Source organism: Bos indicus, chromosome 27 (genome assembly GCF_029378745.1).
Source record: "Bos indicus isolate NIAB-ARS_2022 breed Sahiwal x Tharparkar chromosome 27, NIAB-ARS_B.indTharparkar_mat_pri_1.0, whole genome shotgun sequence".
Lineage (NCBI taxonomy): Eukaryota > Metazoa > Chordata > Mammalia > Artiodactyla > Bovidae > Bos > Bos indicus.
Window position 1 is genome coordinate 17,466,928 of NC_091786.1, and position 27,694 is coordinate 17,494,621.

The following is a 27,694-nucleotide window of genomic DNA, read 5'->3' on the forward strand; positions in this document are numbered from 1 at the left end:
AAGCAGAAGGGACCCCTCCTAACTTATTCAATATGAGGTCAGCATTATCCTAATACCAGAGAGACATAAGAAAGAAAAACTAAGAACAATATTCCTCATGAATATACATGCAAAATTCTCAATTAAATATTAGAAATGGAGTCCAAAAATGTATAAAAATAATTCTACACAACGATCAAACCTGGAATCTACTCCAGGTATGCAAGGTTGGCTTAAACCAATTAGTGTAACGCATTACATCAACAGCATAAAGAAATTATAGATGTAGTAAACCACATGATAATGACGATTTTGGGGGAGGGAACTTTGGGATTATCTCAAAAGAATACATCCCTAGAGAATGCCACAGATCACTAAGTTTGGCCAGCTCATGGGAAAGAAGAAAAATACCCATTGATTCAAAAGACTTAGAGGTAAGTTTGAGAGTCCAGACTTCATTCTTAATGTCACAATATAACATTTTACAAAACCTTACTTTACAAAACCTTAATCTTACTTTGCAATGGTAAAATAGCTAAATATAATAGTCATGTGCACTCCACAGAATTTGTGCAAGCAAAATGATTGTACTTATGACATCATTTTGAAAATCAAAACGTAAGCCAATATGTTTTAACATAAAATATTCAGATTTTGGTTTCAGGAGGTACAACATTAGCAATTATGAGCTTTCTATTAAAAATGTGACTAAATAATCTCTGAAGAAAGCTAAGTATAGGGTATGTGAGGCAGGGCTAAATTTACAAAGCTAATATTTGTAACATTAAATAAAATTTGAAATTCACTGGGCTGAAATATATTCAATATCATATGACTAGAGGAGAAGAGAATAAAAAGGATATGTGAAATTTTAAATATATTCCTCTCACTTTAAGAATGATTCCTGTAAAAAGAATGAATTATAATATTCTAAATGTAAACTCAAGTCCCTCAAATATCAAACCTGAACTAAAATGAAATCTCCATTTTTATCAGTGGGTAGACAGAGTTTCTGCTTTAAGGTTCATTTTTTTAATCTTGTGCAAAAGCAAAATATTTATACACTACTATACATTTTCCACAGCCTTCTACTTTTCTGTATTTATCTCCTTTTTTGAGCACATAATGTATTTCCGTCTACTGAAAAAAAAAAAAAACTGTCTCAAATATTACTACTGATTGAACTAAATTTGGCTTTTATACAAACCCACATGGGAAAAGAATACTAATAAAGTCATTGACGGTGGAGAATCTACAACCATCTGTCACTTGCCAAGCTATGTTTACACTCCGGCAGAGAAGGACTATAAGGTAACTTTTTCCTAAAACTGCTTATCATTACCAGCACGAGGAACTTTATCCAGATCCTTAATAAGTTATATACAAGCTGAAACGATGTCCTTTTTCAAACCTTAACCCTGCTCCATATCATTATTTATTCAAGCACTGGCTTCATTCAGAGTTAGAAGGAAGAAGGCAAGGCATCAAATGACATCATTTCAGCTTTCTACGATAAATTATACACCTGTCAAATCTCCACATTCTATAAAACTGCATGACTTTGGAAGCACATGAGCATTTTCAATTTTTTCCACTATTCTTCCATTTAACTTATAAAATATAGAGGAAAAATATTTTTTTTTTGCATTTAGTGAATCCCTGTTATGATTTCTTGGTTAAAAATACAAAATTTAGAAACTCTTATTGAATTAAGGGAAAAATACATGCCCACTAAAATATTACAGTAACGTAGTTTTTTTCAATGAAGCAACTCTTCGAGTGAAACAACCACATTCCAAAATATTCATCACAGATCCAATGAGCATTAGAAACTTAGTATAGGAAGACATAGCAAAACTGTACCCAGGTCCCTGGGAACTTACCACCCAGTTAAGTAAGTTATATAGTAGTAATAACAACAATAACAACAAAGCAAATATATGTAATATAATGTAGTACATGAGTATATAACGATTACTATATGTCAGGTATATGTCTAAGTCCCTTACCTATACTAATTCATGTAATACTTACAACCACCCTACAGAATGGGTAAATTTATTATGAATCTGCATCTGCTGCACTGGCAGGCAGGTTCTTTACCACTGGGAAGCCTTTTGGGTGTATTATCCATATAAATATACCATAGGCACCTCAAATTCAACATGCCACCTTGACATTTTATAGAAACACTTTTCATGTGTTCACTTGCTTTCTCTCTCCCTGACCAGTATGTAAGCTCCGTGGAACAAGATCTTGCCTGTTAGTTATGGTTATGTCTCTGGTGACCAGGCATGGTGCCAGGCATATAACAGGGGCTGATTTATTTGCTAAATGCTGAATACTTATGTATCTAAAAGAATGAAAGTCTAAATTTGTCTTAACTTCTTCCCCCACCAAACAAACAACAAAAACAACAAAGGCTTGACCGTCTTGATACATGCTCTCTATTTCTTGTGTTACACACGTGTTCAGGCAAAAGACCTGGAAATCGATTTGCTCCCTTTTCACCACCACTCTCCATACATACAATCATGCAATTGTCTTGCTCCTTCCTTCTAATTATCTAATTCTTCCACTTCTGTTTTCACTTCCACTATTGTATTTCTGATTACCACATATTAATATTTTGCTGGGAATGCTACAGCCTCTTTACACATTTGCCCCTGACTTTTCTCCAGTCCACTCTCCCCACTGGCGTTCAATTAATGTTTCTAGAATATAAATCTGATTACATCATTCTCTTATTCAGATATTTGATAGGTTTCCAGTGTCCTCAGGATGAAGTGGAGAAGGCAACTGCACCCCACTCCAGTACTCTTGCCTGGAAAATCCCATGGACGGAGGAGCCTGGTGGGGTGGGGTCCATGGGGTCGCTAAGAGTCAGACACGACTGAGCAACTTCATTTTCACTTTTCACTTTCATGCATTGGAGAAGGAAATGGCAACCCACTCTAGTGTTCTTGCCTGGAGAATCCCAGGAACGGGGGAGCCTGGTGGGGTGGGGTCCATGGGGTCGCACAGAGTCGGACACAACTGAAGCGACTTAGCAGCAGCAGCAGGATGAAGTACAAGTTCCTTAACACCAGTTAGAATGTCTTTCATGGTCTAGTCATTGCATAAGGCTATAATCTCAGCCTCACAACAAATCCTTCTACTGAACTTCTTGGCTGCCTAAATTTTACATTAATGAAACTCTTTGAGTTTATCAAATAAATTTCTTCTCTTGTTCCCTTGGGTTTTTTCAAATAATGATACAACCTGAACCTCTCCTTTTTCCCTTTTACCTTCTTCCATAATATTTATCATTCAGGTCTTGGGTTTAATATCTCCTCTTTTAGAAGGCTTCCCATAATTCCCAAAATGATGTTATCTGCTTGATTATGTTCTCTATTCCTACTGCTGCTGCATTCTGTATTACCTTCTTCTGGGAACTGCTACAGATGATTTAGGGCTTCCCAGGTGGCTTGGTGGGTAAAGAAGCCACTTGCCAATGCAGGAGATGTAAGAGACACAAGTTCAATCCCTGGGTCAGGAAGATCACCTGGAGGATGACGTGGCAACCCACTCCAGTATTCTCGCCTGGAGAATCCCCAAGGACAGAGAAGCCTGGTGGGCTGGAGTCCATAGGGTCATAACTGAGTGACTAACACACAAAGAGATGACCTAAGATGCCTAAGTAAATCATGCTCGTCACCATATCATAATAAAGAAGGCTCCTAGCTGGCTCAACCACACCAGGGCACTGTTTCAACTCACCCTGTCCTCTAGCATCTACCCACCCACGTGCACGCTTGTGGAACAATCAGATTTTAAAGGAAAGACGTGACTGATGAAACTTATTTGTGGATTCTCTCCTCCTTCCTCAGAACCAAGCATCTGTGAATTTATGTTGCTCACTGATGCAGGGAGATTTGAGGAGCTGCTGAGTTTGCGTCACAGATGTGTACATGCCCAAGTATATACACATCTCTTCATCAACTTACACAATTCTGGAATTCCAGGATAAAGTCACAGAATTTATCCCCCAACTGTGTCCTTTAACAAACATTTACTGCATGAAGGACATCCAAACAATAAACTACACTCCCCCTCCAGAACTCATAGCTGGGTCCTTATTTAGACATCATTACCAATATTCCTCTTTAGTGGTACAAAACAGCCGCATAACCCCTAGGAACTCTCTGGAATATCATTTATTTAATCATTTTCACTATACTTATCACCACCTGAAATTATCCTGTTCATGAATTTGGTTATTTGTCCATTGCCTCTCCCCTCCCAGTCACTGTCATGCAAACTTTTTGATAGCAGGGACCTCGTATGACTTTCTCAGTGTTCTACTGCTAGTCTCTGCAAAAATAGTTGGTACATAATAGGTGACCATTAAATATTTACTTAATTAGGAAAAGGACAAATGAATAGATTCCATGGATATTTTGAAAACACTATACTCTCTATTCGGAGAGGTTCAAACTAGGACACAACGAGGGTACATTATATCCAGAAGGAGGTAACTTGAATTAACAAATTGGTATTCCTTCTCAAATTCTAATAATTTTTTTCAGTTTTAGAAGTAATTAGCTTGCACAAAAATTGTGAAAGGTAGAATTATAATCTCAAAAGACAGATTCAAACCTATAAAGTATCAACATACTTTTAAAGGTAAATAATTAGAAATTAAATTATATCTTGATTTGAAAGAATGTCAGCTAAGGGTTTACATCTCTTCATTAGTAAGGAAGCAGGTGCCACTCCCACTGATTTGTATCTTACTCATACACACAAAAACAAGCTAACTGGAAACAACTCTTTTAACTTATCTATCAGTCCCTAACTGAAACCAAAGTTTTCTGGCTTGTGTGCAGAAAACTTCATCAAGATCCTACTCAGGATCTACACAACATCTATAAAAGATCTATGCTGGATGAGTTCAACTCAGAGTCACAGAGAACACCATTTGGTCTCCAGCCATCGTCTCCACCTTAGTATTGACCAAGGCACCTGAAATAAGCACTGAGGTTCAGAACCACTCATAAAGAGTCTTTCAGAAATCTCCTTTGCCCTGCTATGTCTCATTCCACACCTGTCTGCACTTTAGCTAGCACTGTATCTATCCTAACTGAATGGTTCTTAAAATGATGAAGTAGAACACCAGCTAATAATAAGGTCCCTGACCATGAATACTTCTGTTTGCAGAGAACAGAAGACTAACTGAGCTGATCAGTATTATAGTCTCAACTGCACTACACCTGGACAGTATGATGCTGCTACCTGCGGTATAGAAACATCACTCTAAGTGCTAATAGGAAGAATATGTCTGTCATTAATTATGAGTTGGAATTCACACTATGCAGGGTACTATTCAAAGCCACTACATTCTTACACAACTGTAAATCACAATTTTATTTTAGAACAGGGCCTCTGCTTTCTGACTAGGTTTATAAAGAACATGACACAATGGGAAAGTGGACATTTACTAATACTCCCTTCTGCACCCGCACACAAGGAGCAGGTAATAAATGCTGCTGTCTGACTTGATCATGATGATGCCTGGCACAGTGGAGACACAATTAATGAATATTCTTTGACTGATGATGAGACAAGCAGCACAAACATGGATTTTTCTCCTTTGTCAGTTTGCCCCAAATAGTTTTGAACAAAAGCAAAATGTGCTCCAGCCGCAGCAGAAAGCTAAGACAACAGAATCTTTCTTGTTTCATCTTAATAATATTTACATATCAGTTTCTATATATAACTGATATATATAACAGGCACTGTTTAACCCTCAAAGCCACCCTAATAAACGATGATGATGATAATAACGGGCTATTAGGATTTCTGCTTTTACAGATGAACAGAAAACACAGAGGACAGTATCTTGTCCAAGGTCACTTTCCCTTTCCAGTAGATTTCACTTTTGGCCTCTTATGTACAGTGCTGCAGGGCTTCCCTGGTGGCTCAGAGGGTAAAGAATCTGCCTGCAATGCAGGAGATCAAGGTTCGATCCCTGGGTCAGGAAGATACCCTGGAAAAAGGAATGGCTAACCCCTCCAGTATTCTTGCCTGGAGAATTCCATGAACAAAGGGGTCTGACGGGCTACAGTCCATGGGGTCACGAAGCATTAAACATGACTGAGTGACTAAGCACACACACACCTACACTGTTACAATGAACATTCATGTATATATGTACATATACATGAGTACAGTCTCTCACTTTTCATTCTTATTTCTCTTAAGGTAATGTGCTTTTAAATAAGAGTTCTTCCAACACATTTACTGAAGTTTAGGAGTTTGCAAAACAAAGGGAGTCATCCCTGAGAAACTTCATCAATTGAAAGAAGCTTCTCTTTGAGTTGTGAGACTTACAGGTTTAACACCAACAAGCTGCAGTCCTTGCATTAATTCTGACAATGGGACTACTTTCAATTAAGTAACCACTAATACCCTAGGCACTGCTTCATGCTTCATTGCTTTTAACCTTTTTTCAAAAAATGACCTTTAAATAGGTAAGAGTCACATCAGCTTTGTGATGAAATAGCTTCCCAGATGTTTGCAGGAAAAATGATATAGAGAAAGATGGATCCTCAGATGAGAAAGCATTTTCATGGCACAGTCAGGGAAGAAATTCAGACTGGATTTCTAAGAAGCAGAGAGCTAAATTCTTTGGACATCTTCTATCTACCCTGGGCTATTTACCTATTTTGTGTGATCTTTTTTTTTCAAATGTTGAGAAATATTATTTTGGAAAATAACTTTGTCATCTTTATAAGGAGATAACTTTCTGAAACATATATAAATGTTTGTCCTTTATTGAATGAGACATTTTATTGCATATTTATGGCAGCCACTCTACTTGCCTGTATGGTTGTTAAACCCGTGCTATATATAAATATGTATTTGGTAATTTTAGCCATGAAGTGAAGTGAAGTGAATTTGCTCAGTCATGTGTGACTCTTTGCAATTCCATGGACTGTAGCCCACCAGGCTCCTCAGCCCATGGGATTTTCCAGGCATGAATACTGGAGTGGGTTGCCATTTCCTTCTCCAGGGACCTTCCAGACCCAGGGATCGAACCTGGGTCTCCCGCATTGTAGGCAGACGCTTTACCATCCAAGCTACCAGGGAAGCCATAGCTTTTCTTTTTATATATGTAAATAGGGAAGGAAACTTACTTTTTTTTTTAACCTTTGACCTCCTTCACCCGTTTTGTCTAACCTCCAACCTTGTATCTCTGGCAACCACCAATCTGGTCCCTGTATCAATGAGCTTGGGTTTTTTTTCTTTAGAGTCCACAAAAAATAGAAATCGTAAAGTATTTGTTTTTCTTTATGACTTATCTCAGTAAGCATATTGCTCTTGTGATCCATCCATGTTGTCACAAATGGCAAGATTTCTTTTATGTCTGAATAATATTCCATTGTGTTTATGTATGTGTATATAATATATGTATATATACATATACATACAACAATTCCGTTATTAATTCATCCATTGATGAACACTCAGGCTGTTTCCATGTCTTGGTTATGGTAAATATGCTACAATAACATGGGGGTGCAAGTATCTTTTCACATTAATGTTTTTGTTTGCTTCAGATAAACACACAAAAGTTCAATTGCTAAATCATACGGGAGTCCATTTTTAATTTTTTGAGGAACCCCCATCCTGTCTTCCATAATGTCTGCGTGAATTTACATTCCCACCAGTGCACTGGGGTTCCTTTTCTCCACATCCTCGCCGACATTTCTTACTTCTTGTCTTTTCGATGTTAGCCATTCCCAGACGTGAGTTGACAGCTCACTGTTGTTTTTGATCCGATTCCTCTGATGATTAATGATGCTGAGAGTCTTTTCATATACCTATTTGACATCTGTATGTCTTCTTTGGAAAATTTTTTATTCAGATTGTCCGCCCATTTTTAAATCAGATTGTCTGATTTTTGGCCACTGAGTTGTATGAGCTTTTTATATTTTTTGCATATTAGCCATTTATCAGTATATGATTTGCAAATATCTGCTCTCATTCAGTGGGCTGCCTTTCCATTTGGTTGATGGTTTCCTTTTCTGTGCAGAAAAGTATGATACAGTCCCACTTATTTGTTTTTGTTGCTTTTACTTTTGGTATTAGATTCGAAACATCATCACTGAGACCTAGGTCTGGAAGATTGCCCTTCTTCTAGGAATTTTAGGGATTCGGGTCTTAATTCAAGTCTGTAATCCATTTTGAGTTAATTTTTGTGTATGATATGGGACAGTGGCCAAATACTTAAAACTGAATAACTTAGAGATATTTTTCCATAGAGCAAATTAAGATATATCTGGGTTTATAGTGTGATGCCAGTTGCATGTTGAACGTGTGAGAGAAATACAACAGTACAGTGAAGTAATGAACTAGCTATGTTCAAATCCTGGCTCCATATTTACTTTACTGCAGATTTTAACAACTTGAACAGAATAAAAAAGGTGGGAGAAAACAGAAAAATCTAAAATGAAAGAACTCATTCTGTAGTCTTGCCACACAATTATAAATGATCTAAGTGGTCAGTGCAACATATGGCACAGTAGTAGGACGGTAATTTAATAATGGTGATGGAAAAAAAAGTGAAAGTGTTAGTTGCTCAGTCATATCCAATTCTTTGCGACCCCATAGACTGTAGCTCACCAGGCTCCTTTGTCCATGGAATTCTCCAGGCAAGAACACTGGAGTGGGTAGCCTTTCCCTTCTCCAGGGGATCTTTTTGACCCAAGGATCGAACCTAAGTCTCCTGAACTGCAGGCAGGTTCTTCACCTCTGGAGCCACACCAGAGAAGCCCAGTGATGCTGATAAGATAATACTATTTTAAGTCAAGTCAACCTCCTTTATAAGGCACCTATACAAGCTACATAACTCTCCTAGGTACTGACAACATGGGAGTATATAAAATAGACCTCTTTCCAGCCCTGAGAGAATTCACTGTTAACTTGGTGCCGAAGCTTCATAAAATTAGGTAATGAAAGTTAGGGATTTGGGGGTTGGATTTTATTAGAAAACAAAAATTAAAGGAAGATTCTGAAGATGAAAACAGGAATGACTTCCAGTAACTTTTTATGTTTTATCATATTCATTATATGCTGCATGCAAATATATGTGGGCCTATGGTTTTTTCAGTGGTCATGTATGGATGTGAGAGTTGGACTGTGAAGAAAGCTGAGTGCTGAAGAACTGATGCCTTTGAACTGTGGTGTTGGAGAAGACTCTTGAGAATCCCTTGGACTGCAAGGAGATCCAACCAGTCTATTCTAAAGGAGATCAGCCCTGGGTGTTCCTTGGAAGGAATGATGCTAAAGCTGAAACTCCAGTACTTTGGCCACCTCATGCGAAGAATTGACTCATTGGAAAAGACTCTGATGCTGGGAGGGATTGGGGGCAGGAGGACAAGTGGACGACAGAGGATGAGATGGCTGGATGGCATCACTGACTCGATGGACCTGAGTTTCAGTGAACTCTGGGAGATGGTGATGGACAGGGAGGCCTGGCGTGCTGCGATTCATGGGGTCACAAAGAGTTGGACACGACTGAGCAACTGAACTGAACTGGAGTAAATTTAACCTAATCCTAAGGATCATTTGTCCTTTTTAGTTTCAATGTGTTTTTATGTAGTTTATCCAATTAATATGAGAATAAAACATAGAAAATAAACAATAAATATAATTTAAGGAAATCATTTCCAAAATACTTGGAATCATTTCCAAAAAGCTACTTGGTATCAAGGCAGAAAATGGAAAAGTAAAACTTAATGTTAACTTTAGTTGCTATAACATATCATGTAACTGTATTGCATTTTTTCTACTTTGAATTAAGATTAGTTATATCTTAATGAATTTTTTACACTATGAAACAATTATTATAAATGATTTTTGAGATTATTCCAGTAGTTTTTACTACATGAAATCTGATTACTACATTGCCTTAGGCACTTTTTATGTTTTGTTTATAAAGCTCATAAAATGACTAAATGAAAAAGATAAACAGAATGAAAAGCTTGAAGGGCTGACAGAAGAGCTATGGTTCCTACTCTATTAAATCTATACTGCATATCTAAAAAAATAATTTATGACAATCTCTTTGTATGGAAGAAAAATTTTATAATGTTTAGATCTATTAAGAGAAAGGATGATTTCCTAGGGTTTGAAGCCATAAGAATAATGAAAAAGAGATATATCATCCCTCTGTCTTCTATCATGTGTAAAGTCAATTTTTAAAATGGCAAGATATTCAATCTAAAACCATTAAAGATTATTTCCCAAATCTTGCACTAACTTTAGATATATAACCTATTATACAGTCATTTTACAAAAAAAAGTAAAGGGAGATTTATCCTTTTACTAGATCAGGTAGCTGGATGGCTGTCTTCATTAGGGATTTAAGTATAATCTTGCCTCAGGTAGATAAAAGAACTAAATCACCTCTTATGATGTCTCTATGACAACTTCCAACACTTGGAAAGTAAGTACACTCTTAATGCAACAACCAGCATTTATGACTGGAAGGAATTATAGAAACCATCCAGTTCAGGGGTTACCAAACTACTGACCGTTTCCTGGTTTTATTAAATTTCATTATAAGACAGATAGTTTCATGCTCATTCACTTGTTTCTTTAAATATTGCCTTGGCTGCCTTTGCATTATGACAGCAGAGCTGAGGAGCTGCAGCTGAAACCACAGGGGCCACAAAGCAAAAAAAAAAAAAAAACAACCCACTATCGGGCCCTTACGAAAAAGAGTTGTTGACTCCTGACCTCATCCATCTATCTCATTGACAATGAAATGGTTAAAGCCCTGAGAAAGAAAAGTAAGTTGCCACGCTTACCCAGACAGTAAACAATGGAGGTCTTCTGTTTCTAGATTCATTGAATGCATCATTATACTATCCTGTCACTTGTGATATAAAATAATGTTTGATATCCTCCAGAATGGCTTCCCAGGTGGTGCAGTGGTAAAAAACCCACTTGCAATGCAGGAGATGTGAGTTCAAATCCTGGGTTGAGAAGATCCCCTACAGGAGGAAATGGCAACCCACTCAGGTATTCTTGCTCAGGAAATCCCATGGACAGAGGAGCCTGGCGGAACACGGTCCATGGGGTTACAGAGAGTCAGACATGACAGAGCCACTGAGCATTCAAACTCAGTATTACTGATACAATGACATAATCCTTTCTAAGAATTTTTTATACTGGTAAATGTATTCTTTCGTCCGTCTTATTCTTTTCCTTGAAAATAAGGGAAGGTTTAAAAAGACTAGTAACTAGAACAACACCCATATCTTTTGGTCTATAAGTTGTATTTGTATTGGTCTGACCAAAAAGTTCATTCAGGTTTTCCTATAAGATAGCATGGAAAAACCCAAACAAACTTGTTGGCCAACCCAATACATAACGAAAACAATGTGATATGAACACGTAATACATTATATATCACTGGCTTCCAATTGTCAATCACATTTTTACTTTCCCTGATTGACTCCAAATTTCTGCCCATTACTGATATCCAAGTATACACCATGTGAAGACACCATCAAGCAGAATGCCAACCAGTATCTTCAGAAATACTTAAGTCCCATCACTTCATGGCAAATAGAAGGGGAAAAAGTAGAAGCAGTGACAGATTTTCTTTTCCTGGGCCCCAAAATCACTGCAGATGGTGACCGCATCCATGAGATTAGAAGACACTTGCTTCTTGGAAGTAAAGTAATGAGAAACCTAGACAGTATATTAAAAAACAGAGACATCACTCTGCCGACAAAGGTCTGTATGGTCAGTGCTATGGTTTTTCCAGTAGTCACATATGGATGTGAGAGTTGAACCACAAAAAAGGCTGAGCATAGAAAAACTGATGGTTTCAAAGACTCTTCAGAATCCCTTGGATTGATCAAACCAGTCAACCCTAAAGGAAAATCAATCATGAATATTCATTGGAGGAACTGATGCTAAAGCTGAAGCTGCAACCCTTTGGCCACCTGATACAAAGAGCCAGCTCACTGGAAAGCTGGGAAAGATTGCAGGCAAAAAGGAGGAGAGGGCTGCAGACGATGAGATTGTTAGATAGCATCACTGACTCAATGGACATGAACTTGAGCAAACTCTGGGAGACAGTGGAGGACAGGGAAGCCTGGCATGCTGCAGTCCATCATGTCACAAAGAGTCAGACTCAACAACTGAACAACAAAAAATAGACAGATGGCCTGTTCTTTAAAGATTCAAGGAAGAGATGGTAAGAGCTTAGTGTTAAGAGTGAAAAGATGGCAAGCAGGTTACTTTGGATCAAATTTTACTCCACACCACCTGTCAGATTACAACATGTACACACACACACACACACACACACACACACGCACACATATATCTCTTAAGGCACCCTACTGAAATGTTACATATCTTTTCAATCTTCAGAAATATAATACATTAATTCTCTTTATCATGATGATTATATATGTTATAGCTCAATTTAAAAAAAAAACAAAGAAACAAAAATCATGGAATTAATATTCTTTTAGCAAAAGAAGAAAGGAAAATATAAACTAGCCATTTCTTGTCAAATTAAATCTTTGGTTATTATGTTGCTGAACTCAAAATAAACAAAATGCCATTTATTTCCCATTTTGCAGTGGTAAGTATTTTGATGTTTATGATATCAGTGGTTTGCAACAACAAGTTACCAACTAGTGCTGTCATCCAAATACTATGTAATCATCTGAAACTGTTGCATCAGTGATTCTAGTCTAGCACAGAAAATTTCAGTTCCAACAGGTACTTATGGAAGCAAATTCTGTGTACAAATGTAAAAACGTGGAAATATGAACAGTACAATAGAAGAGCCGGGTAGACTGAGCCTAGAGTACATTTTTTTCCAGTTTGGAGTTCAATGAAACTATTTTTCTTTCAAGAATCCAAAATCTGCTTTAATTAGGATATCAAAGAGACCAGACTTCCCAAAATTTTAACCTCACAAAAATGCTAGAATTAATGTCCTTTATGTTTCTAAAATAATGAAGAGTTTCCTATAGAAGGAAATAACACTTAGGGTGTATGCTGCATGCCTACTGAAAAGATTAAAGCCTTCTTGGTAATTTCCTAATTTCCCAGCTCCTTTCTTTCAATATTTGCTCTCAAGAGGTTAGTGTAGACTTCTGAGAAGTGCAAGCTGCTCTTTAAATCATCTTTTATATCCCACAATCACTGTTGATAAAATAGGACAATGTCAAGGGATTTTATGACATGTAATTCTTCAACATGCACAATAAATGAAAAGAATAATTTATACATCTCTAATTATAGTATGGTAAAAGAAAGAAGGAAGATCATATCATTGAAGTTACGAATTATGTATAAGACTCATCCAAAGCCAGCACTTACTTCTGTTCAGGATAACTTTATGGCTCATTAACTCTGTTGTGTGTAGAGGTAAGACTTTCACGGTCTTACTGTTCATACATTTTCAATTATAATTAAATTGATTATATACATTTCTAAATAACTAGTTTTTAAAAACAAAGGCGTGAATGACCCAATATATCATGGGATAAATACATGAGCCACAATTAGTTTCTTCTTAGCCTTATGGAGAGCTACTTTAAAAAAAAAATTCTTAAACAGAAGTTATTTAAATTATGAAAATCAGTTATATTTTTAAATATTCAAAAATTTCAGCAATTAGTAAGCTATATACATTCAATTTTATCTCCTTTTCTGTTTTAAAGTCTAAAATAATATTTTATGTATATGTACATTCATTAATAAGTTTGAAACTCTTCTCATGTCACTTATAGCTCTATAATTTGGCTGAGGAAAATGATTTTAAAAAAAAAAAAGAAGAAGAATTGCATATTTCTCCATTCATTCTTCCAATGTACCCCTGAATCAACATTAGTTGGCCTGAAGTATGTTCAAGTCTTTAAACAAATATGACTGTGTCTATGTCAGGATCTGAAGAATTTGATTTGATTATAAAATAGATAGTGAAGTGAAGGTGCTCAGTCGTGTCCGACTCTTTGCGACCCCATGGACTGTAGCCCACCAGGCTCCTCAGTCCATGGAATTTTCCAGGCAAGAACACTGGAGTGGGTTGCCATTTTCTTCTCCAAAATAGACAGTATAATATTGTAAACTGTGCACAGCATAGAGGTAAAAGTTTCAGTTTCCCACTGTTCACCTCCACCAGATCTTTCTCTCCAGAAGTAATCACAGTTAGGAATTTTTTGTGTATCATTTTGAGTTATATTCTGTGCATATGTATGTGGGTTTATATTCTGTGCATATGTATGTGGGTTTTGAAATGTTAAGCCCTGTAGAGGAGAACAGGTAAGAACTAGGGATCAATGCAGAATATTTTACATAAACAGAGGGTGATGACATTCCACTCAATAAAGTACACTCACTGGATAGCTCCTGTGTGCAAACTGTCATAATAAATTTTATAGAAGACGTCAGTTCAGTTCAGTAGCTCAGTCATGTCTGACTCTTTGTGACCCCATAAACCACAGCACGCCAGGCCTCCCTGTCCATCACCAACTCCTGGAGTCCACCCAAACCCATGTCCATTGAGTCAGTGAATCCATCACCCATCTCATCCTCTGTTGTCCCCTTCTCTTCCTGCCCTCAATCTTTCCCAGCATCAGGGTCTTTTCAAATGAGTCAGCTCTTCGCATCAGGTGACCAAAGTATTGGAGTTTCAGCTTCAACATCAGTCCTTCCAATGAACACCCAGGACTGATCTCCTTTAGGATGGACTGGCTGGATCTCCTTGCAGTCCAAGGGACTCTCAAGAGTCTTCTCCAACACCACAGTTCAAAAGCATCAATTCTTTGGCACTCAGCTTTCTTTATACTCCAACTCTCACATTCATACATGACTACTGGAAAAACGACAGCCTTGACTAAACGGACCTTTGTTGACATGGGAGGGTGCAAAAGTGGAGAGATCACACTGGCTGCCTTCCATGAGTGTGTATTTCTGTAATGTACAAAAATAAACACCACTGGGGCTTCCCTGGCAGTCCAGTGGTTAGGACTTCCTGCTTCCAGTGAAGCGGGCATGGGTTTGATCCCTGGTCCAAGAACTAAGGTCCCACATACCACTTAGCGCAGCCATAAAAACACCACCAAAAAAGATAAATAGCACTACTGTAAAAGCCATGCTGAGTGTTACACGGTATAAAAGAATCAGTTATGGGAGAAAAAAGTGAGTGGTTTCAATCTACTTGGATGAGTTTGTTTGAATTAATCATATGGTCAGGAAGACTGACACTGCTTAACATACTTAGAGGGGAAGAAAAAAAAACAGCCTGGCATGACTCAGGATTAGAGTACACAAACAGGTACAGTAATTAATAAAGTAGAAAGGTAGGTGGAGGCCAATTTTGGATTTTACACAGTAGACAAAATACTGACATTACTGGTTATTTAAAAATAAGCTATCAATATCAGATATGTATTATAGAAAAAAAAAAATATCCAGTGCAAAGAAGAGTGGATCAAAGATGGACAAGACTACGGTGAGTAAAATAAGAACTTACGGTGATCCTCCAGGCAAGACTTTCAAAAGGGCTTATAAACACGGCAAGACTGAACTGACAGACAAATCAAAGAGGAGGGTCGACCTGAATATGGGGTTTAAACATTTCAATCTGAGGTATCAAACAGCAGGAAACTGGGGAAGCTGCAAGATTTCTCGCTTGACTGATTGTGTGGCTGCTGAAGTTATTAATTAAGAAAAGGGAATATAGAAGGAGCTGGGGAAGAATGGTGAGGAATAATGAACTCGGCTTTGAAAATACTAAACCTGAGTTGCCTGTGGGGCCCTCACAAAAATTATCCCAGAAGCAATGTCTGGGACTTTTAAGTTAATTGAATAGCAAAACTCAGAGCCATAAATTTAAGATGATTTCCATCTAGTTGATATCACCCAGCAAGATATTTTAAACTGAAGAAAGGTCCAAGAGATAAACACATCCACCAGGCAAGAAATGCTGAAGAAGAAAGAAAAGAAGGACCCAGAAGGATGCATAAGGGAAGAGAAACACCAAACAGCTCCTGACAGGCCCCCAGGCCTCCCAGAAGCTCGCATCTTCTCAGCACCACTTCTGCTCCTGGGATAGTTCCAAAGCTTTGTCTTGTGATTTTTCTTTGGGCTTTGATGACTGCTAGTCCTGGCCCCTTCTTTGTTATCAGCACTCAGACTTTCATCTTTCAGATACACAAAGAATACACTACTTGCCTCTGTCCTTAAGAGTTAGAAGTTGTTTTGAGCTGAAAACAATTTTTACTAACAAATACTACATGAAAAAAAGAAAGAGGCTTTTAAAAATAAAAGCAATAAGAAAGCTATACAGATTCAGTGGAATCTTAAATTGTTTTACCTTGCTGTTCATGTTCTTCTGACATACAAAGAAGCGAAAGCTTATGGTTCTCAGCACCCTCACTCATTCCATTTTTACGTGTTTCTTTTTTGCATCAGGCTTTTCTAAAACTCCAATTATCTTTTTGTTCCAGGGCCATGGCTCTGAATCTTTTCCAAATCCTTCCCTATTCAGTACACTTTAAACTCCCTAAATAAGTCTCAATGTTCAGCAACTGGACCCACCTGTGAGATTCATTTATATCTCGGAGATTACCACATAATCAGTGTTTTGTTCCTTAATGTAGGAAAATGCCTGTGTTACTGCTGCTTAAGTGAAGAGGAACGGATACAGGGTACAGAATGGAGTAGCGGAGATTTTTTTTCCCCTTCTCTGTGTTTTATTCCAGTGTCAACAACAATAAACATTTACTGACTGGCTCCCAAGCAGAATACTGAGTAATGAAAATAAACGCCGCTTCTATTTTCTCTTCTCAAAAAAACTCATTAAAGAATAGCTATGCAAACAAGTGGAAGAGTTAACCTAGGAAGAGAAAATTACCTACATAACAACTTCAGTTCAGTCCAGTCGCTCAGTCGAATCCGACTCTTTGCGACCCCATGAATCGCAGCACACCAGGCCTCCCTGTCCATCACCAACTCCCGGAGTTCACTCAGACTCACGGCCATCAAGTCGGTGATGCCATCCAGCCATCTCATTCTCTGTCGTCCCCTTCTCCTCCAGCCCCCAATCCCTCCCAGCATCAGAGTCTTTTCCAATGAGTCAATTCTTTGCATGAGGTGGCCAAAGTACTGGAGTTTCAGCTTCAGCATCATTCCTTCCAAAGAAATCCCAGGGCTAATCTCCTTCAGAATGGACTGGTTGGATCTCCTTACAGTCCAAGGGACTCTTACAAGTCTTCTCCAACACATTTCAAAAGCATCAATTCTTCGGCGCTCAGCCTTCTTCACAGTCCAACTCTCACATCCATACATGACCACAGGAAAAACCATAGCCTTGACTAGACAGACCTTTGTTGGCAAAGTATTGTCTCTGCTTTTGAATATGCTATCTAGGTTGGACATAACTTTCCTTCCAAGGAGTAAGTGTCTTTTAATTTCATGGCTGCGGTCACCATCTGCAGTGATTTTGGAGCCCCAAAAAATACAGTCTGCCACTGTTTCCACTGTTTCCCCATCTATTTCCCATGAAGTGATGGGACCGGATGCCATAACAACTTAGCATATTCTAGAAAAGACACCACAAAACTGCAGAATGGAAGGGGTAGTTAGTATTATTTGAACTAAGTGCTTTGCAACTGGGGTGGGGAGGGGGGAATTCATTTAGAATGATACTTCATACCATAAACCAAAATAATTCTATTTAAAGTGCTTTTAAAATACATAAAAATAGACTATGATTGTTTCCCCAAATCTGTACCTGAATTTTTCCTTCATCAACTAATAAAAGCATCAATAGATCTGAGGATAGCAATAAAAGAGAGACTTTTTATGTTTTAAAAAACCACACAAACTAGAAAAATAACAGAAAAAATTCATCAGTTAAATGGAAAAGAGATATGAACATGCAATTCAAAAAATAGCACATTTTAAGTAGACATTGGCTTTAAAATATGGGAGTGCTGAAACCTGATAAACAGGAAAAGTTTTACATTAAAACAGCAATGAAGTAGAATGACTTTCACATATTGCTGGGACCATCCGAAATTTCTTCAACCATATGGAAAGCAATTTGGCAACATAAACTGAAAGACTTTACACGCTTTAAATCAGTAATTCTACCTCAGAACAAGCATGGATTACATTCTCAGGAAGTAAATTGTAAATTATGATTAATTCACTTAATGTAGCATCCATTAAAAACTATAAGAACTGTAGAAATAGGGTAAAAGTCTTTATAATTACAAGGGGAAAAGCATGATATAAAATTTCACATACAACGTAATTGCTTCTAGGTAAAATTTATGAGTTCATTTGCCACATGATGTATAAAACGCACAAAGGTGTGTTAGTCGTATCTCAAAAGAGAGCTCTGCCAGCCAGCCTGCAGGTTCGCAGGACTAGGCTCCAGCTGTGGTTCTGCTCCCTTTCTCTCTTTCAGGGTCAAGGCAAAAGGAAGTCGCCACTATGGCATGCTCTACGCGTAGTATTACTAAAATTGTGTCGGCTGAACGAAGTTATGGGGTCAAGGTGAATATCAGAGACAAGGACAAATACATTTATTTTAAATCATATATCCTTGTATGGTTAAGTCATAAAGAGGTATCAAAATTGAAAGCAAAAATTATAGAGTAGACATAACATAACTACTAAGATGCCAAAGGAAGCAGGGACTGGGAGTGGGACAGTATGAATTAACGAACAAGAGAAGGACGAGGCTGGGGAGAGCAGGGAGCCTGTGCTGAAGATACCAGGAGAGAGGCCCCAGGAAAAATTTTAATCTTAGACAAGTACCCAGGTAAGGAAATAACTGGACAAGATTTCAAAACCCCATTATGTGCTCAAGAGCCATCCTCACCATGGAAGCCATCTCTGCCATCCCCTGCTTCCTCAGCCTCTTTGTCATCATCAGTGATCACCTCCAGACGATCATCCCTCTGATCTTCCTTCTGCAAATGCACATGACAAAGAGTGCAGAATGAAGAATAATCCAATGCACCACAGGGAGATGAATGACCACCTGCTGGCTTCAGAACCCTCATTTACGAAATGAGGATGCTGCGTTATATAATCTCATTGACAAGTTATTTAATCTGTCTAAACTTCAATTTCCTCATTAAATATAAATGATAACAGTATCTCAAATGAACGTACTAAAGAGGAACAGACTCACAGATTTAACAGAACGAACTTAGAGTTGCTGTTGGGGAAGGACTGGGTGAAGGGATAGTTAGGGAGTTTGAGATGGACATGTACACTCTGCTATATTTCAAATGGATAACCAACCAGGACCTACTGTAAAGCATAAGGAACTCTGCCCAATGTGATGTGGCAGCCTGGATGGGAGAGAACTTTGGGGGAGAATGGATACAGGTATACGCACGGCTGAGTCCCTTCTCTGTTCACCTCTAACTATTAAAACAATGTTAATTGGCTATACCCTGATACAAAATAAAAAGTTTTTTAAAAATGATAATAGTATCTACAGTGACAAGAGTATGTACTTCATGTGATGCTGTGGGATTTAATTACATAGCACTTGTAGAACTCTGAACATAAGTGTTAAACAGTTCGGTGCTAAGTCCAGCTATTTGAGACATCTGTGACGTTTTAGCCTATCCAAAAGGACAGGAAACAACCATTTCTCGCCAAGAATCATCCCGTCTCCATTATAATCACCTCCTCTCCAGATTTACTCTCAAACACTGACTAACTCTAAAGGTTTATTTAATGCTTCCCAGTCCAAATATATAATTCAGTCAACTACTCTAATTTGAAAATAACTTTAAAATACACATATCTAAGTTTTCTCATCTGATGTCATAAAGCTTCTTAACTCATCTCATGCATCCTATCCCAATTGATTCCCCCCATCTGGCAACTTGAAACTCTCACTGCATGTGAAATAAACTCTAATCCAGACTCATTACCTCGGCCTTTATGATCCCACATGACCCCTGTCCTCTGCTTACTTTTCCACTGCCATTTCAGTCACGCTTCCCGTTTACCTTCTCCTACCATACTAAATCTCTCTCCCTACTTCCTCCATTGTGCCTTGTCCCACTCTTTACAGGATTTTTCAGAGGATGTATACTCAGTATGTCTCTCTCAATCTCTTTTCTTCCCTCATTAGTTCCTCATTTCAGCTGACCCCTCATTAACATTTAAAGTGCTGCTCAAGGGACTACCCTAGTGGTTCAGTGGTTCAGAACCTGTCTTCCGATAAAGGGGATATGGGTTTGAGCTTTGGTTGGGGAACTAAGATCCCACATGCCACGGGGCCACTAAGCCCATGTGCCACAACTGGAGAAAGCATACAAGCTGCAACGAAGACCAACACAGCCAAAATAAATTAAGTGCTGCTCAACTATTACTCCCTAATAGGAGACTCGCCCAAATTCTCAGACCTAGTCAGAAACTTCTGCTGCTTCTTCTCATCAGTCTATATACAGATCATTCTCTTATAACCCTTTTCCAAGATTTACATTCTGTAAGTTTATCCCTTTGCTTGTTTGCATGCACCTGTTGACTTCTCCTTGCTAGAACAAATGTCTGCTGAGGGCAGAGTCCTACTGGGAAACAGCAATAAACAACGCAGAAAGGACTCTGTGTGTCAGCCACAGTCACTGAAAATATATTCCTGAATATGTCTGTGGGATGGTTAAAATGTCTCTGTCCTTCACTAGACAGTCGACTCCACAGGTTATAGGAGCTTATGTGTCAGCTGATTGCTTTAGGTGGAGCCTCTCTATACTGCACAGTGAAATGACTGGGGCTCAGTTCACACTTAATAGATGTTTACCTCTTCTCAGAATGACCTCCTTGTTGCTGTTGTTCAGTTGCTAAGTCCTAGCCAACTCTTGCAGCCCCGTGGACTGCAGCACATCATGCTTCCTGTCCTTCACTATCTTCTATAGTTTGTTCAAAGTCATGTCCATTGAGTTGGTGATGCCATCCAACCATCTCATCTTCTGGCGCTCTTCTCCTACTGTCCTCGGTCTTTGCCAACATCAGGCTCTTTTCCAATGAGCCCACTCTTTTCATCAGGTGGCCAAAGTATTAGAGCTTCAGTTTTAGCATCCATTTTCCAGTGAATATTCAGGGTTGATTTCCTTTAGGATTGACTGGTTTGATCTCCTGGCTGTCCAGGGGACTCTCAAGAGCCTTCTCTAGCACCAAAGCTTAAACACATCAATTCTTCATTGCTCAGCCTTCTATATGGTCCAAATGTCACATCCATACATGACTAATGGAAAAACCATAGCTTTGAATAGATGGACCTTTTTCTGCAAAGTGATGTGTATGCTTTTTAATATGCTGCCTAAGTTTGTCATAGCTTTTCTTCCAAGAAGCAAGTATCTTCTGATTTCATGGCTGCAATCACCATCCGCAATGATTCTGGAGCCCACGAAAAGAAAATCTGTCACTGTTTCCATTTTTTCCTCATCTATTTGCCATGAGTGATGGGACCAGATGCCATGATCTTAGTTTTTTGAATGCTGAGTTTTAAGCCAGCTTGTTCACTCTTCTCTTTCAACTCTCATCAAAAAGCTCTTTAGCTCTTCTTCACTTTCTGCCATTAGAGTTGTATCATCTGTGTATTTGTTGATAATTCTCCCAGAAATCTTGATTCGAGCTTGTTATTCATCTAGCCCAGCCTTTTGCATGATGTACTCTGCATAGAAGTTAAATGAACAGGTTAAATACACAGACTTGAAATATTCCTTTCCCAATTTTGAACCAGTCTGTTGTTCTATGTTCAGTTCTAACTGTTGCTTCTTTAGATTTCTCAAGAGATAGGTAAGATGGTCTAGTATTCACATCACTTTGAAAATTGTCCAGAGTTCATTGTGATACACACAGCCAAAGGCTTTTGTGTAGTCAATGAAGCAGAAGTAGGTATTTTTTGAAATTCCCTTGCTTTTTCTTGGATCCAAAGGTTGTTGGCAATTTGATCTCTAGTTCCTCTGCTTTTTATAAATTCAGCTTGTACATCTATAAGTTCCAAGTTCCTGCACTGTTGAAGCCTAGCTTGAAAGATTTTGAGCATTACCTTACTACCATGTGAAACTGTGCGGTAATTTGAACATTCTTTGGCACTGCCTTTCTTTGGAATTGGAATGAAAACTGACTTTCTCCAGTCCTATGGCCACTGCTGAGTTTCCCAAATTTGCTGGCATTTTGAGTGCAGCACTTTAACAGCAGCATTTTTAAGATTTGAAATAGTTCAGCTGGAATTCCATCACCTCCACAAGTTTTGTTTGTAGTGATTCTTCCTAAGGTCCATTTGATTTCACACTCCAGGATATCTGGTTCTAGGTGACTGACCACACCATCATGATTATCCAGGTCATTAAGATCCTTTTTATATAGTTCTTCTGTGTATTCTTGCCACCTCTTATTAATACCTTCTGCTTCTGTTAGATCCATACCATTTCTGCCCTTTATTGTTCCCATCTTTGCATGAAATGTTCCCCTGCTATCTTCAATTTTCTTGAAGAGATCTCTAGTCTTCCCATTCTATCATTTTCCTCCATTTCTTTGCATTGTTCACTGAAGAAGGCTTTCTTATCCCTTCTTGCTATTCCTCTTCAGCTTCCTTTCTTCATCTCAGGGAAACACCTTGGGGAGGAAGTATGTAACACTTCCACTGGGAAGACTATTCATCTCTGAAGGTGTTCACTGTGCAAATATTGTCTTTTCTAAATTCAAAAATAGAAGAGTGAAATGAAGCTAAGTGGTCTGGATGCAGAGAGAGATGGTGTGAATGCTAACAAGTTAATCAGTTTACTTCTTCACACAAATATTAAAGGAAAATGTAACAAAAGGAGGATTTATAGTTACATAGCTACAATATCAATGTAACAGACTATAACAAAAATTAAGGATATCTTCAGAGTCGCAAGTAATTGTATGAGAAGACTCAGAAGATTCATTACAGTGAAAGGCTTTTGACAATATGCCTTCTGGAAATCCATATAACCAAAGAAATTTACTTGCCAAAAAGCCTTCTGAATTTCTGATTAGAATGCCAGGCAGGATTATATTTTTAAATTTAGAAACTAGTCTTATAAATTTTTTCTAAATTCCATTAAGACTCAGTTATAGAGGCTGTGCTCTGCATCAACTAGGAGGAGAAACACGTAACACTGCAAGGATTGCTTATCAAGTTCAGGGAGAAAATGTTTTAAAGGCAATACAATTCTGACTCTTTCTTATATAGAAATTTTACTATTCTATGTTACATTTTCATATAACACGTTATTTGATGCCCCTGGGCCATTCTGTAGAATGGAAGCCTATCTTAGTAAATGTCATGAAGAAATGAAATCAAGGATTATGTAAGTTGTGAAACTTTCATTAAATATGAAGTCCTATATTCACTGCCTTAGAATTGATGTCTTTAATACTTGCTTTTCAAAGTTTGGTGCCAGTATCAGCTATGTCCCAAAATTAACAAAATGTACTGAGAATTTAAGGCAATGACATTTAATAAAATAAACAGTCAATTCATATTTTAATATATCACTTTGTTGCCTAAATGTAAAATGACCTCAAATGTAATTACCTTTTATTCCAAAACTTTTTTCATCAACTTGAAATGTTAATATATAAATGAAACAGTCAAATGTCTATTTATAATATTAATTGTTTTCATTATCCAAATATTTCAAGTTATACTCTGTTACAGCATCATACAGCAAAACTTTTTGCAATAATAAAAATGTTCTATATCTGCTCTGTCTAACGTTATTGCTACTAGCCATGTGTAGTACTGGGCCCCTGAAATGTGATTAATGCAACTGAAAAACTGAATTTTTACATTTCTTTCATTTTAAATAATTTAAATTCAAATTGCCTCACATGACTAGTGGCTACCACAATGGACAACATGGCAATATAAAATTAAAGATTCTTTTGGGAACATTATTCTTTTTCACTCTCATTCAAACTGTCCACATACACCTTGAGTAAGTGCTTTAGTGATAGTTGCTCAGTCATGTTTGACTCTGCAGCCTCATGGACTGTAGCCTGACAGGCTCCTCTGACCATGGAATTTAGAAGGCGAGAACACTGGAGTGGGTTGCCATTTCCTTCTCTATGGGGTCTTTCCAGCCCAGGGATCGAACCCAGTTCTCCCACATTGCAGGTGGATTCTTTACCATCTGAGCTACCAGGGAAGCCACATCCATCTTAGATGATATTATCTTCACCATCTTTAACAAGTCTAACAATGGCATTAGATGTGTTACTTTTTCTTTTCCACAGCATGTAATTTTGTGACGTATAAGTTGCTTTAAAATACAAAGAAGATTGAAAAATTGTATGTGTAAAGATAGGGGCATAAGAACAAGAAAAGTTCATGATTCTTATGTCTCAAATGAGATTGAGGAGAGGAGATGCACAATAAGAAATTCAGAAGCTTAAAAAGAGAACAGGACTTCCCTGGGATCCAGTGGTTAAGCATCCACCCTGCAGTGCAGGGTATGCAAGTTTGATCCCTGACCCGGGAGCTAAGATTTCATATACTACAGAGCAACTAAGTCCGTGCCCGAGTGTCACAACGAGAGAGTTCGTGCCTGACAACAAAAGATCCCACATGCTGCAACTAAGACCTGATGCAGCAAATAAATAATCAACTGTTTCCAGAAGTTCAGAAGTAGAATCACAGATGTAGAAAACAAGTTTATGGTTACCAGGGAATAAGGTGGTAGGCAGGGATAAATTAGGAGATTGGACTTGACACATACACACTACTATATAGAAAACAGATAACTAATAAGTACCTACTGTATAGCACAAGGAACTCTACTCAATACTTCTAAATGGCGTATCTGGGAAAAGAATCTCAAAAAATAAAAAAATGTGGATACACATGTATATAAAACGGAGTCACTTCACTGTGCACTAACCCTAACCCTGAAATTAACACAACATTGTCAATAAACTTGGTAAAGAATCCACCTGCAATGCAGGAGACCCTGGTTTGATTCCTGGGTCAGGAAGATTCCCTGAAGAAGGGATAGGCTACCCACTCCAGTGTTCTTGGACTGCCCTTGTGGCTCAGCTGGTCAAGAAACCACCTGCAATGTGGGAGACCTGGGTTCAGTCCCTGGGTTCGGAAGATCCCCCAGAGAAGGGAAAGGCTATGCACTACAGTATTCTGGCCTGAAGAATTCCATGGACTGTAGAGTCCATGGGGTCACAAAGAGTCAGCCACGACTGAGTGACTTTCACTTTCACTTGTCAATAAACTACTCTAGAATGAAGAGGCTGGGCCAAAGTGGAAATAATGCTCAGCTGTGGATGTGGATGGTGGTGAAAGTGAAGTCTGATACTGTAAGCAACAATACTGCATAGGAACCTAGAAGATTAGGTCCATGGATCAAGGTAAACTGGACATGGTCAAATAGGAGATGGTAAGAGTGAACATCAACATTTTAGAAATCAGTGAACTAAAATGGATGGGAATGGGTGAATTTAATTCAGATGACCATTAAATCTACTACATGGGCAAGAATCTCTTAGGAGAAAGAGAGTAGCCCTCATAGTCAACTAGAGTCCGAAATGCAGAATTTGGGGGCCATCTCAAAAATGACAGAATGATCACAGTTCATTTTCAGGGAAAAACATTCAACACCACAGTAATCCAAGTCTATGCCCCAACCACTAATGCTGAAGAAGCTGAAGTTGAATGGTTCTATGAAGACCTACAGGCCTTCTAGAATTAACACCAAGAAAAGATGTCCTTTCCATCATAGGGGATTGGAACGCAAAAGCAGGAAGTCAAGAGACACCTGGAGAAAGAGGGAAGTTTGGCCTCGGAGTACAAAATGAAGAACAACAAAGGTTAACAGAGTTTTGTCAACAGAACATACTGGTCATAGCAAACACTCTCTTCCAACAACATAAGAGACGCTTTACACATGGACATCACCAGAGAGTCAAGACCAAAGTCAGACATTATATTCTTTGCAGCTGAAAACAGAGAAGCTCTATACAGTCAGCAAAAACAAGACCAGGAACTGCCTGTGCCTCAGATCATGAGTTACTTATTACAAAATTCATGTTTGAATTGAAAAAGCAGGGAAAACCACTAGGCCATTCAGGTATGACCTAAATCAAATCCCTTATGATTATACAGTGGAGGTGATGAATAGATTCAAGGGATTGGAACCTAGTAAACAAGAGTATCTGAAGAACTATGGATGGAAGTTCATAACACTGTACAGGAGGCAGTGACCAAAACCATCCCAAAGAAAAACTAACACAAGAAAGCAAAGCAGCTGTCTCAGGAGGCTTTACAAATAGCTGAGAAAAGAAGAGAAGCGAAAGGCAGAAGAGAACGGGAAAGATACGCCCAACTGAATTCAGAGTCCAGACAATAGCAAGGACAGATAAGAAAGCCGTCTTAAGTGGAAAATGCAAAGAAATAAAAAAATAATATAGGAAAGACCAAAATCACTATAGATGGTGATTGCAGCCATGAAATTAAAAGACACTTGCTCCTTGGAAGAAAAGCTATGACCAACCTAGACAGCACATTAAGAAGTAGAGACATTACTTTGCCAACAAAGGTGTATCTAGTCAAAGCTATGGTTTTTGCAGTAGTCCTATACAGATGTGAGAGGTGGACTATAAAGAAAACTGAGTGCTGAAGAACTGACGCTTTTGAACTGTGGAGTTGGAGAAGACTCTTGAGAATCCCTTGGACTACAAGGAGATCCAACCTGTCCATTCTAAAGGAAATCAGTCCTGAACATTCACTGGAAGGACCGATGTTGAAGCTGAAACTCCAATACTTTGGCCACCTGATGCGAAGAACTGACTCACTGGAAAAGACCCTGATGCTGGGAAAGATTGAGGGCAGGAGGAGAAGGGGATGACAGAGGATGAGATGGCTGGATGGCATCACCAACTCAATGGACATGAGTTTGAGTAAGCTCCGGGAGTTGGTGATGGACAGGGAAGGCTAGCATGCTGCAGTCCATGGGGTCACAAAGAGTCAGACACTACTGAGAGACTGGACTGAACTGAAGAGATCATTTAAGAAAATTGGGGATATCAAGGGAACATTTCATGCAAGGATAGGCATGGTAAAGGACAGAAATACTAAGGATCTAACAGAAGCAGAAGAAATTAAGAAGTGGCAAAAAAACAGAAAACTATACAAAAATGTTTTAGTGACCAGGATAACAATGATTATGTGGTCACCCAGCCAGACATTCTGAAGAGTAAAATCAAGTGGGCCTTAGGAAGCATACTAAGAATAAAGGTAGTGGAGGTGGTAAAATTCCTACATAATTTCATAATTCCTAAGCTACATAAGATCTTAAAAAACGATGTTGTCAAAGTGCTGCACTCAATATGTCAGCAAATTTGGAAAACTCTGCAGTGGCCACAGGATGGGGAAAAGTCAGTTTTCATTCCAATCCCAAAGAAAAGAAATGACAAAGAATGCTCAAACTACCGTGCAATTGCACTCATCTCACACGCTAGCAAGGTAATGCTCAAAATTCTCCAAGCCAGGCTTCAACAATATGGGAACCATGAACTTCCAGGTGTTCAAGCTGGTTTTAGAAAAGGCAGAGGAACCAGAGATTAAATTGCCAACATCTGCTGGATCATAGAAAAAGCAAGGGAATTCCAGGAAAAC

General features: G+C 38.3%; 1 long non-coding RNA gene across 4 annotated transcripts in view; it reads right to left on the minus strand.

Annotated features, from left to right (window-relative positions):
- LOC139180227 (uncharacterized) overlaps positions 1-27,694 on the minus strand; it is a 478,513-nt gene that overhangs the window by 412,480 nt on the left and 38,339 nt on the right. For all 4 annotated transcript variants that reach the window (XR_011564557.1, XR_011564556.1, XR_011564555.1 and 1 more), the window contains exon 2: positions 18,896-18,986. This is a non-coding gene — a long non-coding RNA (uncharacterized lncRNA). The remainder of the gene's footprint in view (positions 1-18,895; positions 18,987-27,694) is intronic.